Genomic DNA, 17,741 nt, shown 5'->3' on the forward strand with positions numbered 1-17,741 from the left:
TGTCTGTCATAGTTGAAGTGTACCTATGATGAAAATTACAGGCCTCTCTCATCTTTTTAAGTGGGTGAACTTGCACAATTGGTGGCTGACTAAATACTTTTTCCCCCTACTGTATCTATGTGACAGGTTATTTTTCTTTGACAAAGCAAACCTTATTAACTGTAGCATCCATTCATTAGGCCTCACATTTGCCAGGCCTGTAATCTTTCCTCATTTACCAGTCCGTGAGTGCTTATTTTCTTCTAGATATGAATTACTTGGTCTGACTAAATGCATAGCTATTGAATGAAAACAAAGAAGTGAAGAGAGAACACTAGCAAATAAAGGCTTGGCATTATTTTTATTTTTATTTTCATTGCAATTTATATTTTTCTGACTGTTATGGAGACACAAGAACCAAAGAGAAGGGAGAGAGAAGCAAATAAAATAGCTTTTATTCTGACCTGGTAAATCTCCAATTGCTCAAAAGTACTCAGTTGATGACAATCCTCATTGGGGTTGAAACTGCTACTGTCTCTCTGTTATCCAGTTATGCCTTTAAAAAACAGGTTAAGGGGTCAAATCAGTAATACCTCCCTCAGGTTATTAGGTCTGCCCCCCCCCCCCCCCCCGTAAACAAACACACCGAATTTAATTAGCCCTGTCAGCTTTTACAACAGCATGGGCCACTTTTTATTATTATTTCCCCTGTTCAAAAATCCATCTCTATTTACATTCCATTATTCATCCAGCTTCTGAGACGTGCCCAGGCTGTATACTATTGACTATGGCCCTCCCCATTGGCCGTGCTCAGTTATGTGAAATCCTGCTCATTGTTTTTGGTCTGTAACACTGGAAAAGTGTCAAATGATGGGCCATACTGTAAATGTAAACTCTAGGGATAAAAGGTGTGTAGGTTTGTTCTTCCAGTGGTTTTAGAACTAAGTGATTTTTTTTGGTAAAAACAACTGACATCTAGAGAGAGAGAGAGAGAGATTCCATTATACGTCTCAGTGGTGTTTAAACTGCTACAATTATATGGAAACACTTGGTTGACCAGAGCAACCACTGTGTCTCCTACACCGCAGGCATAGTCTGTATACCCACCTGATGCTCACACATGCACACGCGAGCGCGCGCACACGCACACACACACACACACACACACACACACACACACACACACAACCAAGGGGGGACTGTGAAATTGGCCAGGCACAATGCAGCTGAGTCTCAACAGTAGGGGGTGCAAGTTACCTGGTGTGGCATATGTATCTCCTACCAAGCTCTCTCTGTGCCTCTCTTTGGCTCAGTGAGGTGTCACTAAAATGTGTGTGTGTGTGTGTGTGTGTGTGTGTGTGTGTGTGTGTGTGTGTGTGTGTGTGTGTGTGTGTGTGTGTGTGTGTGTGTGTGTGTGTGTTATTGGATTTACTATGTCTGCATCATGAGACTGGTATGTCTTTGGCCATAGTAGCAGCAATGCTAATGTTTGTTTTGCACTGAAGTAAATAGGTTAAGTGCATCACAAAAGTCAATGCGCATCTAGTAGAATATGATTCTGTGACATTGTACAGTACCAATGAATTTTAATTTGACATGCCTGCACAGTGATTTAAGCCTCTTTAAATAAGTAACATTTTAACTGCACACTGGGTCGTGATTAATAACAAGCTAGCAGTATCTACCTATGGAGAGAATATAATTTCAAATCAGCACACAAGGTCACTGGCTGGAAAATCACTTGAGATTATTCTACACTCTACACTGAACAGTGAAATGGCACTGCAGCATGTAAATCATATACATAGTGCCTCTCTGATGTATCTTATACCCCCGGTGGGCCAGCCACTATAAATGACGTGTTAAGGTAATGTATATTAATATGTGTGTTGGAATATAATTGAAATTGAACTCATGGTTACATGCCCAGAGAAAGCCTGTTGCATACATTGATGCTCGGTTCAAATACAAATTCACAGAATCATTTTTATTTGAACTGAACCTTGTGAAGAGAGGGGGGGAATGTAACCTTGAATAAAAACTCTAGTTCATAACATAACCTGGACTCAGGGGTAGACCTAACATAGTAAATGAAAATCAGGGACACTCAAATTAGTATGATATGTTACGTTTGGTATATTATATATTAATTTGTGGATGTTCATCATCCATTTTGTGTGATATGTTATGAATTACAATTTGTATGATATGTTACAAATTGCAATTCATATAATATTTTATGAATTTACAATGCATATGATATGTTACGAATTACGATATGTTACGAAGTAGCTAAAAAGTAGTAAGTGGTTGCAAAGTTGCTAATTAGCTAAAATGCTAAAGTTGACCGTAATGAGATTTGAACACAACCCCTGGGTTGCTAGACTTTCACCTACTGAAATGCTGAAATTATGTGGAAACAATGTTGATTCAACTCGTTTTTGCTCAGTGGGCTTCTGTCTTATGTAACCATACCAAAAGTAACATATCATACAAATTTCAGTGTCCTGAATTTTTGTTTACTACGTTATGTCTTGTCTATGAGACAAGCCTTTAACTACATGTCGTTTTTTCCACTTACAGTATATATTTGAACGGCACAATGATAATTGCAGTTGTAATTTATTTTGCACTAAATGACAATTAATTACCAAAGGCAATCTAAAGTTTATTGAAAGTGCTACAAATTGGATTCATTAATAATTGTTGCTGGAAGTAAAGAAATTGAAAACTCAGCCACATATAATTATGCTTAATGGAGATTTCTGGATCACAAAGAGAGAAAAAGAAGAGGGAAAAAATCCATTAAAAACATACTCAATGGAGTGTGGAGACAATGAAGGGTTGATTTTCTTTTCAGTCAAATACTTAACCACTATGCCACCTCTCCTAAAACACCACATACATACATACATACATACATACATACATACATACATACATACATACATACATACATACATACATACATACACACACACACACACACACACACACACACACACACACACACACACACACACACACACACACACACACACACACACACACACATACACACACACACACACACACACACACACACACACACACACACACACACACACACACACTCTCACTTGGTGACAGGTATTCTTGAACAGCTTGGCTTTAAGAAGACTTCTTTATACCACATTCACACTGAGCTTTCACATCGCCTAACACCTATCTAATTAAAGAAGCACTATTCTGGAGTGATTGTATAGAAGTTTGATGGCAGCCTTCCTCCACTCCCTGTAGAGCAACACTTTTTAGGTTTTCAAATGTCTCTCTGTTTGAGTACACAGTTTAGTCTTGATTTGGGATTTTTTTTGTTTTAACTCTTTGAAATCGGAGGTCTCTGAATATTTGGTTGAACTGGAATTTGGATAATAAACCTGCGTGCATGTAGTGCCCCGGTCTTAACGAGGCTCAGACTCCAATTATGATGAGGCGTCATTTCTGCTGAGACACCCTCCTAGGTCCATCATCATCATGCTTCCACACACCACAAGCACAACCGTAAACAGCTATTAGCACACCGAAGAAAAACAAGCTAGAGAAAAAAAGTATGTTCTCTTCCTGGCTCCCACTAGCTACCTCTCAATAGCTTTTCTTTTCTTTCTCCTCTCTCATACAGGCAATACAACTCTGATTTTAATACAGGGTGGCCGAGTGAGTGTTCGCACGCCGCAATTTGCTCCGTATAATGAAAATGTATATTTCAGCTCTGCTTCCTGAAAGGAGGGCCCTATAATAGAGCTCAGTCTCATTGATTGGAATGCTTTTAAACTTGCATGTGGCCATTAATACAGAAGACGGAGGCTTTTCAGGGGCGAACAAGAAAAGGAGGTTGCCAGCCCTATTTAGATGTTGTGCGTCGTCGTCTATTCAATCTGGGGCCGAGCTAGGTCTCTTCGGTTAAAATGCATGTTTTTCGAAAATACTTGGCGATGGAAGGAACACACTTCAAGTTCTGAAGGGGGAATTAATTGTGACTGTGAGAGAAAAGAAAGAACAGCCTGTTCAATGTCTGTCAAGGCAGATAGAGAAAACAAGAGATCTTGTTCTAAACATTAAAATTAGATTGTGTTTTTAAACTTAATGCCTTAGTTACACACCTTGAGACCAACCGTCAGAGCTTTCATATGTTTAATTAACTTTGAGCTGCTTGCTGATGCAATGTGCAACAAAGCCGTCATCTCTGCCTGTTTATTTAACCAATCTATTCACCCATGTGATCATGCCTTGCTAATGTGGGAGCCAACAGTTACACATCACACCCAGGCAGGAAGTTAAGGCCCCCACCATTTTTATGCTGATCCCAGGTACTATTTCCTGGTGCCGGGCTAATCCTGTCTCTATGGTGATGGTGGCTGATGCGGTGAGGTCGTACCCTGGGTTTTAAGGGATCAAACGTGCACAGAGGCATGGGAGAGAATGTATCTACAGAGTGGAGCACTTAATGAATGGAGAGAAATTGATTCAACAAACTCCCACAGCAACATTTAGCATCCCACATTCGCATACAAACACTTACGCATAGGTACATTCACGGACACATTACCACACATGCACACATACACATATACTCACAAACACAGCCACTAGGGTTTTAGCAGTCTGCATCTTGAGTTGAATCTCAAGTCATCCTCTATTATGCTCTCCATCAATTCGAGCTGACCTAACAACTCCTTGGTGAGGTAAAAAGACACCTAGACATGTAAATTCACTCCCTATATTAGATCCATCAGATGTAATATTTCCTTCTCCCTAAGGGAATCTCCTTAGGTTTTTCCCCTGCTCCCTAAGAGGTTATTCAAGCTGTCAGAGGAGAGCAATGCATTTGATCTGACCCTTGGAATTCAATTACAGGCAAATAAGAACCCAGGAGATTGACCCTCCAACCAGCCATCCTGTCTCATTTGGAATGGTGGAGACAGAGATAGATAGAGAGAGAGAGAGAGAGAGAGAGAGAGAGAGAGAGAGAGAGAGAGAGAGAGAGAGAGAGAGAGAGAGAGAGAGAGAGAGACAGGAAGAAAGAGGGAGTTGAGACTGTTGAATAAAAGAGAGCCAGTGGTTGTGGAGACCAGTAGCAGAGCCCATGGCTTGTGACACCAAGAATCACCTGCTTGTTTTTTAGCTAGCTAACACTCTTACAATTGAAAGGCTACGTTTATGAAGAGAAGCTGTAAGGCTATCAGGCTGCTGTGGTTTGGATTAACACTTTACTGAGGCTGGGAATCGTACAGGCCCTGATCCTGCAGAAGAGCCATATTGGTTTAATTTCATCTGAGGGAGGAGAAAATAAAGTGTTAATTTAGTTTGGAAATTCCGGAGGAAGCAAAAGGATACATTTTATTATTGCTGTGTGGAATACACTGGTGGAGCGGAGTGACAAACCATGATGCAAAAAAAGAGACGCTTTCCAAAGAAACACTCCACAAATTGACATCTCCCTATTCTTCACCTAATGGTACACTATATCTGGGGTACTCAACTCATACCCTACGAGGTCCGGATCTTGCTGGTTTTCTGCTCTACCTAATAATTAATTGCACACACCTGCTGTCCGAGCTCTAAATCAGTCCTTGATTAGAGGGGAACAATAAAAAAATGCAGTGGAACTGGATTTGAGGTTCAGAGTTGAGTTTGAGGGCCCTATATCAATAGCGGGAATGGTGTAAAAAAATGTATTGGATTCTTTCAGACAAGACAGGTGGTTTTGCTGCAGGGATGTAATTTTGACTAGACTGAACTACACTGAACAAAAATATAAACGCAACATGTAAAGTGTTGGTCCCACGTTTCATGAGCTGAAACAAAAGATCCCAGAAATGTTCCATACTCACAAAAAAAACGTATTTCTCTTAATTTTTTACGCAAATTTGTTAACATCCCTGCTAGTGAGCATTTCTCCTTTGCCAAGATAATACATCCACCTGACATATGGCATATCAAGAAGCTGAAATGCAAAATGTATAGTTTTGTCACACAACACAATGTCACAGATGTCTCAAGTTTTTAGGGAGTGTGCAATTGGCATGCTGACTGCAGGAATGTCCACAAGAGCTGTTGCCAAATAATTAAATGTTAATTTCTCTACCAAAGGCCACCTCCAACTTCATTTTAGAGAATTTGGAAGTACGTCCAACCGGCCTCACAACCCCACACCACGTGTAACCACGCCAGCCCAGGACCTCCACATCCGGTTTTCTCATCTGCGGTATCATCTGAGACCAGCCACCTGGACAGCTGATGAAACTGTTGGTATACACAACCGAAGATCTTCTGCACAAACTATCAGAAACCATTTCAGAAAGGCGCTCATCTGCTTGCTCGCCATCCTCACCAGGGTCTTGACCTGACTGCAGTTCGGCGTTGTAACTGTCTTCAGTGGGAAAATGCTCACCTTCAATGGCCACTCGCCTGCTGGAGAAGTGTGCTCTTCATGAATGAAACTCGGTTTCAACTGTACCGGGCAGATGGCAGCCAGCGTGTATGGGGTCGTGTGGGTGAACGGTTTGCTGATGGCAGCGTTGTGAACTCCATGGTGGCGGTGGGGTTATGGTATGGGCAGGTATATGATACCGACAATCAACACAATTGCATTTTATCAATGGCAAATTGAATGCACAGAGATACCGTGACAAGATCCTGAGGCCCATTGTTGTGACATTCATCCACCGCCATCACCTCATGTTTCAGCATGATTGTCGCAAGGACCTGTACACAATTCCTGGAAGCTGAAAATGTCCCAGTTCTTCCATGGCCTGCATACTGTCCAGACATGTCACCCATTGAGCATGTTTGGGATGCTCTGGAGTGACATGTACAGCATGTTCCAGCATGGTCCCTCCAATATCCAGCAACTTCGTGCAGCCATTGAAGAGGAATGGGACAACATTCCACAGGCCACAATCAACAGCCTGATTAACTCTATGCGAAGGAGATGTAAAATCCATAGATTAGAGCCTAATGAATTGATTCACGTTATTATTTTATGTAATTCATTCATATTTATTTTCAAAATAATGGAAAAACCAACATAAATTGTCTTAATAGCGTGTTGGGCCACCATGAGCCAGAACAGCTTCAATGCGCTTTGGAATAGATTATACAAGTATCTGGAATTCTATTGGATGGTTGCAAAACCAGTCTTCCACAAAAAAATCCAGCATTTGATGTTTTGTTGATGGTGGTGGGCAACGTTGACTTAGGCACCCTTCCAGAATCTCCCTGAGTGTTTAATTCGGTTGAAATCTGGTGACAGCCATGGCTTACATCGTTTTCATGTTCATGAAACCATTCAGTGACCACTCGTGCCCTGTGGATGGGGGCATTGTCATCCTATGGGGACATGGCCATGGTAGCCAAAATAATGGCCTGCCCAGCATTTTTATACATGACCCTAAGCATGATGTTAATTACTTGACTCAGGAAACACACCTGTGTGGATGCACCTGCTTTCAATATACTTTGCATCCCTCATTTACTCAAGTGTTTCCATTAAGTTGGCAGTTACCACTATATGGGTCATTGGATAGTCTGTCAATAACTAGTCGGAAAGGTACAGCTCAGTTCACCCATAAATAATTAAAAAACACCAAGCAATATCATATACAGAAACAAATATATTCAGATTTTAATTTGACTCATGACATTTCCAGTATCTGTTTCTTATTCATTTCTAGCACATCAGTTGCTATCTAAACTAATAAAGGTCTGATGGACAAAACCTTAGTCAAATAGCAGCAGAGCAAGAGCATCATGGGACCTGAGCCTGGAGAAAAAAAACAGTTCCATACAGACACACAGGCAAACACTGCCTATTAAAAATAGGCAAGGTGAGTCTTCCTCCACTTTCAAAATGAAATCAAAATAGACACCTGTATTGAAAATTCTATATTTTATATCACCCTTCTGGCTCATTTGTTAGTATCTAAAATATTGTAGGTAGTTATAACCATAGAAAATATCATCTATACTTCCAATATATTCAACATAGAAGAGCTAGATTTGAAATCATCTCTAAAAACAAGGTAACACAAAAACTGTGAAGTAACATATAGAAACATACAACAGCTAGTTTTGTGTTGAAACTTTATCCGGAAATTGAATAACTTGGTTACCTACCTAGTGCCTAGTGGTTAATGCACTAATGGGCTGTAGAAAGTGACGCAGAGCACTGAACAATCATGGAGCAGCTAGCCCAAATCGTATTAAGGTAAATGGATGTGCCCAGGCACTTAAGCACGCACTGATGATCGTCGATTTATGATGATATGAATAATAAACAAACCTGCAAATGCATTATGAAAACAGTGTTAAAACGTTTCGAGGGCACCGGAGAGCCATTTAGCATGTTATTTATTTATTTTCAAATGCCATATCCAACGTGTTTCAAGAGGCCCCATTTCAGTAATGGGTTTAAAAGTAAAATGTAGGAAGTAGAAAGTAACTGACAATACCTAGCCTATAATTGATTGATCCTGTCGTACGGGTGAACTTGACCTGCACTTTTAGGGTTTCAAGTGTGTGTTTTTCAGAGCACTTTATGAATACTGGAGTTTAAATTGGAAATCATATTCAATTAAATCAGATCCAGTGCAGAGGGGTTTTCCAACTGGTATGACATGAGGTAGTCCCAGTCAATTAGAGAACATTATCACAACTGGTAAACAAATAAACAAATAATTGGAGGAGATAAACAATTATGTGGGTAGAATACTGTTTGTGACAAAAATAGTGACAATTAGTACTTGGACTTTAGTCAAAAACCTAAAACCCAAATAATAATCTATGAAAAGAAAAACACAACCGTTAAGGCTATTCCATGCAAGAAATTGCCAAGACAGTGAAGATCTGGTACAACGCTGTGTACTACTCCCCTCTCAGAACAGCGCAAACTGGCTCTAACCAGAATAGAAAGAGGAGTGGGAGGTCCTGATGCACAACTGAGCAAGAGGACAAGTACATTAGAGTGTCTAGTTTGAGAAACAGACGCCTCACAAGTCCTCAACTGGCAGCTTCATTGAATAGTACCCGCAAAACACCCGTCTCAAAGTCAACAGTGAAGAGGCGACTCCGGGACGCTGGCCTTCTAGGCAAAGTTCCTCTGTCCAGTGTCTGTGTTATTTTGCCCACAAATTATGATGCTCCAGATACTCAACTAGTCTAAAAAGGGCCAGTTTTATTTGCTTATTTAATCAGGACAACCATTTTCAGCTGTGCTAACATAATTGCAAAAGGGTTTTCTAATGATCAATTTAACCTTTTAAAATCATAAACTTGGATTAGCTAACACAACGTGACATTGGAACACAGGAGTGATGGTTGCTGATAACGGGCCTCTGTACGCCTATGTCGATATTCCATTTAAAAAATCTGACGTTTCCAGCTACAATGGTCATTTACCACATCTACACTGCATTTCTGATCAATTTGAAGTAATTTTAATGGACAGAAAATGTGCATTTCTTTCAAAAACAAGGACATTTCTAAATGACCCCAAACTTTTGAACTGTAGTGTACATTTATTTAATCTCTTGTTGATATGCCAATCTCTCTTTCCTTCCCCTCTTGCCCAGTGTGTTATTCAAGCATTAATCACCCGTCAGGGTTTGCAGTCCATGGCGATGCCCATTCGGGCAGAGCCAGGGGATTTGGCTGTACAGGTCACAATCAACCAGCTCTGTAGTGTGGTAATATTTATCATGTGACGTGCATTCACAAAGTATTCATACCTCTTGACTTACTCCACAATTTGTTGTGTTTTTTCTTTATCAACCATCTACACACAATACCCTATAACGACAAACTGAAAACATGTTTTTAGACATTTTTGCACATTTTTTGACAATGAAATGCAGAAATATCTCATTTACATAAGTATTCACAACCCTAAGTCAATACTTTGCAAACTCTGCAGAAAAAAAGTCCCCTTTTCAGGACCCTGTCTTTCAAAGACAATTTGTAAAAATCCAAATAACTTCACAGATCTTCATTGAAAAGGGGTTAAACACTGTTTACCATGCTTGTTCAATGAACCATGAACAATTAATGAACCTGTGGAATGGTCGTTAAGACACTAACAGCTTACAGACGGGGGAGGCATGACTATTAATTGTTTATGGTTCATTGAACAAGCATGGGAAACAGTGTTTAAAAACTTTACAATGAAGATCTGTGAAGAAATTTGGATTTTTCGAATTATCTTTGAAAGATAGGGTCCTGAAAAAGGATGTTTCTTTTTTTGCTGAGTTTATATACACACCATCATGACAAAGGGAAAACACATTTTTAGACGTTTTGGCAAATGTTTTAAAACTGAAATACAGAAAGATCTAATTTAATATAATATTCACACCTCTGGGTCAATACTTTGTAGAAGCACTTTTTTAGCGATTACAGCTGAGAGTGTTTCTGGGGAGAGTCTCTTAGAGCTTTCCAGACCTGGATTGTGCAACATTTGCCTGATATTCTTTTCAAAATTCTTCAAGCTCTGTCAAATTGGTTGTACGTTATCCTCTAGAATTTTGCCTTTACTTAGCTCCATTCTGTTTCTTTTTATCCTGAATAACCCAGTGTTTAACGATTACAAGCATACCCATAATATGACACAGCCACCACTATGCTTGAAATATGGAGAGTGGTACTCAGTAATGTGTTGTATTGGATTTGCCCCAAACTTAACACTTTGTAGGACAAATAGTGAATTGCTTTGCCACATTCTTTGTAGTATTACTTTAGTGCCTTGTTGCAAACATTATGCATGTTTTGGAATAATACCATTCTATAAAGGCTTCCTTTTCACTCTGTCAATTAGGTTAGTATTGTGGAGTAACTACAATGTTTTTGATCCATCCTCCATTTTCTCCTATCAAAGCCATTAAACTCTGTGACTGTTTTAAGGTCACCTTTGGCCTCATGGTGAAATCCCCGTGCGGACACCTGTATCTTTGTAGTGACTGGGTGTATTGGGTGTACTGGGTACCTTACAGATAATTGTATTTGTGAGGTATTTGTGAGGTACAGAGATGAGGTAGACATAAAAAATAAATAATGTTAAACACTTATTGCTCACAGAGTGAGTCCATGCAAGTTATTATGTGAGTTGTTAAGCACATTTTTCCTCCTGAACTTTTTTTTTTTTTACTTAACTGGGCAAGTCAGTTGAGAACAAATTCTTATTTACAATGACAGCCTACCGGAGAACAGTGGGTTAACTGCCTTGTTGAGGGGCAGAACGACAGATGTTCACCTTGTCAGCTCAGGGATTCAATCCAGCAACCATTCGGTTACTGGCCCAATGTTCTAACCACTAGGCTACCTGCAAAAGGGTTGCATACTTATTGAATCAAAACTTTCATTTTTATTAATTTGTTTAAAAAAAGACCAAAACATAATTCTACTTGTTCATTATGGGTAATGTGTGTAGGCCAGTATTAAAAAATCTCAATTCAATCCATTTTCAGTTTAGGTTGTATCACAACAAAAAGTGTTATAAAGTCAAGGGGTATGAATACTTTCAGAAGGCACTAATATGTTATTAACAATTCTCATAAAAAATCGATAATTTTCTCACTGCTGTACACGCAAATACGACAGTTTCTGCATCTCACCGGTAGAAACCGGCCATCTACATTTCCTGGTTGTAAGCAAACCGCAATATCCAGAATTCATAGCGATTTCAGGACATAGTTAGTATTGCCCGTGAAGGTGAACATGTCTGTTTTTGCGAGCACTTTCAACCAGAGGATTTAGAAACTGATGCCAGGTCACCGAACGTTGAAAAGTCATGCTAATCCATCGATTTTCCCCTTCACTTCAAAGAGGAAGGCATCCATCAGCCAACATAAGTGCAGCAGAAAATAAATCGAGCTGAGGTAACGTAGCTAACTAGCTAGTGAACTACATCTGTTTATGTAATCCAAAATAGAGCTCACTAGCTTTCATAATATGCTTGCTGACATTCCAGAGAAAATCAATGTAATTAGCCAGCTGCTATCTTGCGATGTGATTTTTAAGTTCGCAAGCTAACGTTAGCTTTGTTAGGTTACATTAGCTGCAGCCTATCTAACTAATATCTAGCTAGCTAACTAACTACCGCAGAGGCAAAGGTGGCTATGAGTTCTATTTCGAGTCTGATTCAATCAACATCTGCAGCAGCATCAACATCAAGCTCAGCACCAGGAACTAGTGTAAGTCATCTTTCTAAATCTCCCATGATTATATGATTAACAAATACATATACAGGAGCTAAGCATAAACATGGTCCTTGTTGTTGTATTTACAAGTAGGCTACAACTTCTACTGTAGTTTTCTCTGTATTATGGAGGATTAGTTGATTGTTCATGCATAAAAGGAGGTATTAGCAAGGAGGGGATGGTTTGGTTGACTGACTAATGTCTGTTAGATGTGGGTACTGTGTGTGAAGGTTGGTATGCATGATCTATTGACATGAGGTGGATGTAGTACCTTGTTTGAGTGTGTATTGATGGGGACAGAGTAGTCAAATATTGGCCAATCACTGACTAATTACTGTGTCCTACAGACTAATCCTGCTGCTGATGATGACAACCTCTCCACCAGCTTTAACAGTAGACCCATTGGATGAAAGCTTTCAGCTGGGAACAAGCTCAAGCTCAACATAATCTGACTCGGAAACAAGCCGGGGACAGCCAGAGGTATTTATGAAAGCACAATACCCTCTTGAGAAAACAAAATCACCGATACAATAAAATGTCTACAAGCCAAGTGCTCCTCAAACTTTTCACACCCTTGCAGATATTTGGCATGGAGGCATATAGTAGAGTATAGTATACTCTTTTAGCCTGTTCTCTCTATTGTTGACAGTACTGGTCTACTCAACAGCACAACTGTAGGTGCGCATACACAACAATACAGAACTATACTGTCAAGACCCCCTCAAACTTTTCACATTGTTGCTAACAGCCCATCTCAATGTCCCATTATTGACTCTGAGTGTAACAACACACACCTCAGTCTACTGTACCCTTTTTTGTTTGCAGATGAACATGGTTTCTTGTGGGGCCGGGACGATACTAGTATCGCGATACTCGTCATTGACATGGCAAGGAAACAAAACACAAAGTGGATTTAACTTCTTTAGGAAAACAGCCCTATTGTTGGAAACATTATGTTGTCACCCAGAGTCATATGTATTTATTTTCCAAGCTAAAGCACACAATGTTTTACATACAGCAGGTTTTTAAAGGAACAAATAGTTTAGTTAAAACACGGCCTGCTTCGTGTTTTAATTTTTGCCATGGAAAAAATATTGCAATACTGGTATCGTCACAGCAAAAGTTTCTTGTATGGTTACACATCCTCGTGATCAGCCTTCATGTTTTACACATCCACATGATCAGTCTACGTTTCTTTCCAGGAGACTTGCAGTACAAACAAATCTTCTGCAAGAGGTGGGTGGTTAAGAAGGTGTACGAGCCCAGAACCCACTACTTTAGGGAGAGACTTGTCCACCTGACTGTGGAGCAAAGAAAGGACCAGAGAGTTGTCTACAAGGAGCCAGAGTCACAGCTCCCCAAACTCAACATCCCTGCCAACATCGCCACAGTGCCAGAGCCTGCTAAACCCGCTGCCATGACCCAACACAAGACAAGGTTCACCAGCTGAAGAACATTCTGGAACATTAAACCAACACAACATCCCTATTCAGTTAGACTGATGTTGTAGTATAATATAGAATACCTAGCATGCTCACAATGACATTGTGGTAAAGATATTGCTAGCTCTTGTACATATGTTTAACATACATATGTTTAACAAGTCAGACACAAAGGATTTACTTCAGACAGGATTTACCCTCATCCACATAATTCACAAGAGAAAGAGTGGGTAATCTGCCTTTACCGTCGGTCCTATTAGCCAACGTTCAATCATTGGATAATAAAATAGACAAACTATGGTCCCGTATATTCTACCAACGGGACATAAAAAAATGTAATATCTTATGTTTCACTTAGTCATGGCTGAACGACTACATGAATAACATACAGCTGGCGGGTTTTAAGCTGTATCGGCAGAATAGGACAGCCGCCTCTGGTAAGACAAGGGTGGCGATCTATGTATATTTGTAAACAACAGCTGGTGCACGAAATCTAATGAAGGAGATCGCTTGTGGTGAGATATTGTGTAGCTAAAGGTAATCCGTCAGCCTATTAATTAGGAAAATATTTTTAAAAAATGGCCTATTACCTGGCTATTCAAAATACAAATGGAATTTAATTTTAGAATAACTCCGTTAGCCGCTCTGCACAATCAATGAACCAACAGCGTTGCCTAGACCAGTGGTTCCCAAACTGTGGGACATGCCCCCTAGGGGGGGGGGGTGCGATGGGTCAGCAAGGGGGGCACGGGGATCCCCCACCTCCCAAATGGAAAAAATATATATAATAATGGAACACAGTCCAGCTTTAAAATTTTTCTTGAAAGTCGTAATAGTCGAATGCACAAGGAGCAAATTTGAAATTGTTTAGCGTAACATCAGTTCCTCTTGTCATGTTAGTCATTGCATACCTTAGTGCTATTTCTAACTTTTCATAAATCAACTAGCCTATGTCAGCTAATGTTTTCTTATCTAGGTTTTTTAGCCCATAGATATTGTTGTCATTTTTTTGTCACTCATTTATATCTATTTACTTTTTGTATTTTACCCCCCCTCTTTGTCCCCAATTTTGATCTTGTCTCATTGCTGCAATTCCCCAACGGGCTCGGGAGGCGACGGTCGAGTGATGCGTCCCCCGAAACCACGCTTCTTAGCACCCGCCTGCTTGATCAAGAAGCCAGCCGCACCAATGTTCCGGAGGAAGCGCCATTCAACTGACGTCCTAGTCAGCCTGCAGGCACCCGGCCAGCCACAAGGAGTCACTAGAACGCGATGAGCCAAGTAAAGCGCCTCCCGGCAAACCGTCGCCTAACCCGGATGACACTGGGCCAATTGTGCGCCGCCCTATCGGACTCCCGATCACAGCCGGTTGTGATACAGCCCGAGATCTAACCCGGGTCTGTAGTGATGCCTCTAGCGCTGTGATGCAGTGTCTTAGACCGCTGCGTGACAAAAATGAGTGACAAAAAAAGGCATTCATTTTTTAGTCACTCAAATTACACAAGAAGCATTAGACATGGCAAAATGTATAGTATTGCAAGAAAATGTGCTTTTAAACTGCAAATAGTGCTTTGCACCACATGACAAATTGTGTGTAATTGCAGGAAATAAAATTGCTAATTTCTCTCCACCAACAAGAGGGGTGTGAACAGATTGTGTCATAAACAGTGCTCGTGCCCATAGAAAAAAACGTGGTGCATGCGTGCAGGGGGGGCGCGGGATGTTCTCCAAGTTTGTGAACCCCTGGCCTAGACAGGGATGGGCAACTTTGATGGGGGTGGGAGCCACAAAAACGGAACTCATCATGAGGGGCCGCAGTGGCTCATGGGGCTGCATACCCACATCTATACCTCCAATTTAATTTAATTTTTGTGAAATTCGTCCGTGGGCCTTCAAAAGGGAGGACTCGGACCGCCAGTTGCCCATCCCTTACCTACCTATAAGTTCTCTCCCAAACTCATGGATAGAACCTTTGGAGAGTAGCATAAGGTAACCAGCCCATCCAGTGTGTGTAATAATACAGTCCACACTCAAAGGTGATTCATAAAATTAATTTAATTTAGGAGTATAGGCCAAACCAATAATGTACCAAATACATTTAAATGATTTTAAAAAATCAGCATTGAGTATAATGCGGTAGGCTATGTATTTTATAATGGCACAATTTTTATTTTAATTCTATTTTTTTTCTGTCGGGCTCATATAAATCCCTATGCATATGGGTTTTTTGAATTAATCATCACCTTCGAATGCACTTTCGTTATTTTAGGCTTTGAAACAACATCCACAATGAACATGTTTTCCAGCCTGTTATTGAACTTCTTTCTTCAAATTGATCAATGAGAGTGAGTTGAGCTTTAAAAGCATGATACTGTTTTGATGACAAGTGTTTGATGTGATTTTCAATTGTATTTGATTTGATGTCAGAGTGGTTAGAGGGACAAAATACGTGACAAATGTGCTTATCCTCCCACAGACTTTAGACCATGCGTATGCACTGTTTCTAGTGGTTGAAGTATTGCATTGCAAGAAAGCAAAAGCCTAGTAGTAGCCTTGTGTAAATGGGGAATATATGATTACTCCCTTATTCATAACCAAAAAATTGTATAAAAATAAGATGCAATAATTTGCGTTAGTGAGAACATACCTTCATAAACTGACTATGCTACCGATCCTTGACTTCGGCGATGTCATTTACAAAATAGCTTCCAACACTCTACTCAGCGAATTGGATGTTGTCTATCACAATGCCATCCGTTTTGTCACCAAATCCCCATATACTACCCACCACTGCGACCTGTATGCTCTCGTTGGCTGGTCCTCGCTACATATTTGTCGCCAAACCCACAGGCTCCAAGTCATCTATAAGTCTTTGCTAGGTAAAGCTCCGGCTTATCTCAGCTCACTGGTCACCATAGCAACACCCACCTGTAACACGTGCTCCAGCAGGTGTATTTCATTGGTCGTCCCCAAAGCCACCTACTTTGGCCGCCTTTCCTTACAGTTCTCTGCTGCCAATGACTGGAACGAATTGCAAAAATCACTGAAGTTGGAGACTCATATCTCCCTTACTAACTTTAAACCATCAGCTGTCAGAGCAGCTTACCGATCGCTGCAGCTGTACACAGCACATCTGTAAATAGCCCATCCAAGCAAATACCTACCTCATCCCATATTTGTTTTTGTTTTTCTGCTCTTATGCACACCAGTATTTCTACTTGCACATCCTCATCTGCACATCTATCACTCCAGTGTTAATTGCTAATTTGTAAATACTTTGCCAGTCTTTGCTAGGCCTATTTATTGGCTTACCTCCTTACTTAATTAACCTCTTGCGACGAGCAATCCCGGATCCGCGATCGTAATCATAGCCTCAAACGAATTAGCATAACGCAGCGGACATAAATACCACTAGAAACTACATATTTTCCACCATAATTTGCAAATAAATTCATTAAAAATCATACAATGTGATTTTCTGGATTTTTTATTCTCATTTTGTCTGTCATAGTTGAAGTGTACCTATGATGAAAATTACAGGCCTCTCTCATCTTTTTAAGTGGGAGAACTTGCACAATTGGTGGCTGATTAAATACTTTTTTGCCCCACTGTATAACATATTTTTCAATTTAAACACTTTTTTTGTTGCTACATGATTCCATGTGTGTTATTTCATAGTTTTGATGTCTTCACTATTATTCTACAGTGTAGAAAATAGTAAAAATAAAGAAAAACCCTTGAATGAGTGTGTCTTAACTTTTGTCTGGTACCGTAGATCATAACCATTGCATAATACATTCCTCTGCTTTTATGGCCATGATGAGTTCCCGAAGTAGACATAGAACAAATTATCCATTAGCATCTCTCATTTAATTGGGCCAATTAGATAGGCTATTATAATTTAAAGGTTTTCTAAAGTAGGCTCGTGTGGCCTACCACTTCGCGGCTGAGCCGTTGTTGCTATTAGTAGTTTCCGCTTCACAATACCATCACTTACAGTTGACCAGGGCAGTTTTAGCAGGCCAGAAATTTGCCAAACTGACTTGTTGGAAAGGTTGCATCCTATGACGCTGCCACGTTGAAAGTCACTGAG

The 17,741-nt window shown here is 40.2% G+C and overlaps 1 long non-coding RNA gene across 1 annotated transcript; it reads left to right on the forward strand.

Annotated features, from left to right (window-relative positions):
• The first annotated feature begins 12,131 nt into the window (after positions 1 to 12,131).
• Positions 12,132 to 17,390, forward strand: LOC139417204 (uncharacterized). Its single transcript, XR_011635166.1, has 3 exons — positions 12,132 to 12,200; positions 12,554 to 12,686; positions 13,409 to 17,390. It is a non-coding gene; the product is annotated as an uncharacterized lncRNA (long non-coding RNA).
• The last annotated feature ends 351 nt before the right edge of the window (positions 17,391 to 17,741 follow it).

This window comes from Oncorhynchus clarkii, chromosome 9, assembly GCF_045791955.1.
Source record: "Oncorhynchus clarkii lewisi isolate Uvic-CL-2024 chromosome 9, UVic_Ocla_1.0, whole genome shotgun sequence".
Lineage (NCBI taxonomy): Eukaryota > Metazoa > Chordata > Actinopteri > Salmoniformes > Salmonidae > Oncorhynchus > Oncorhynchus clarkii.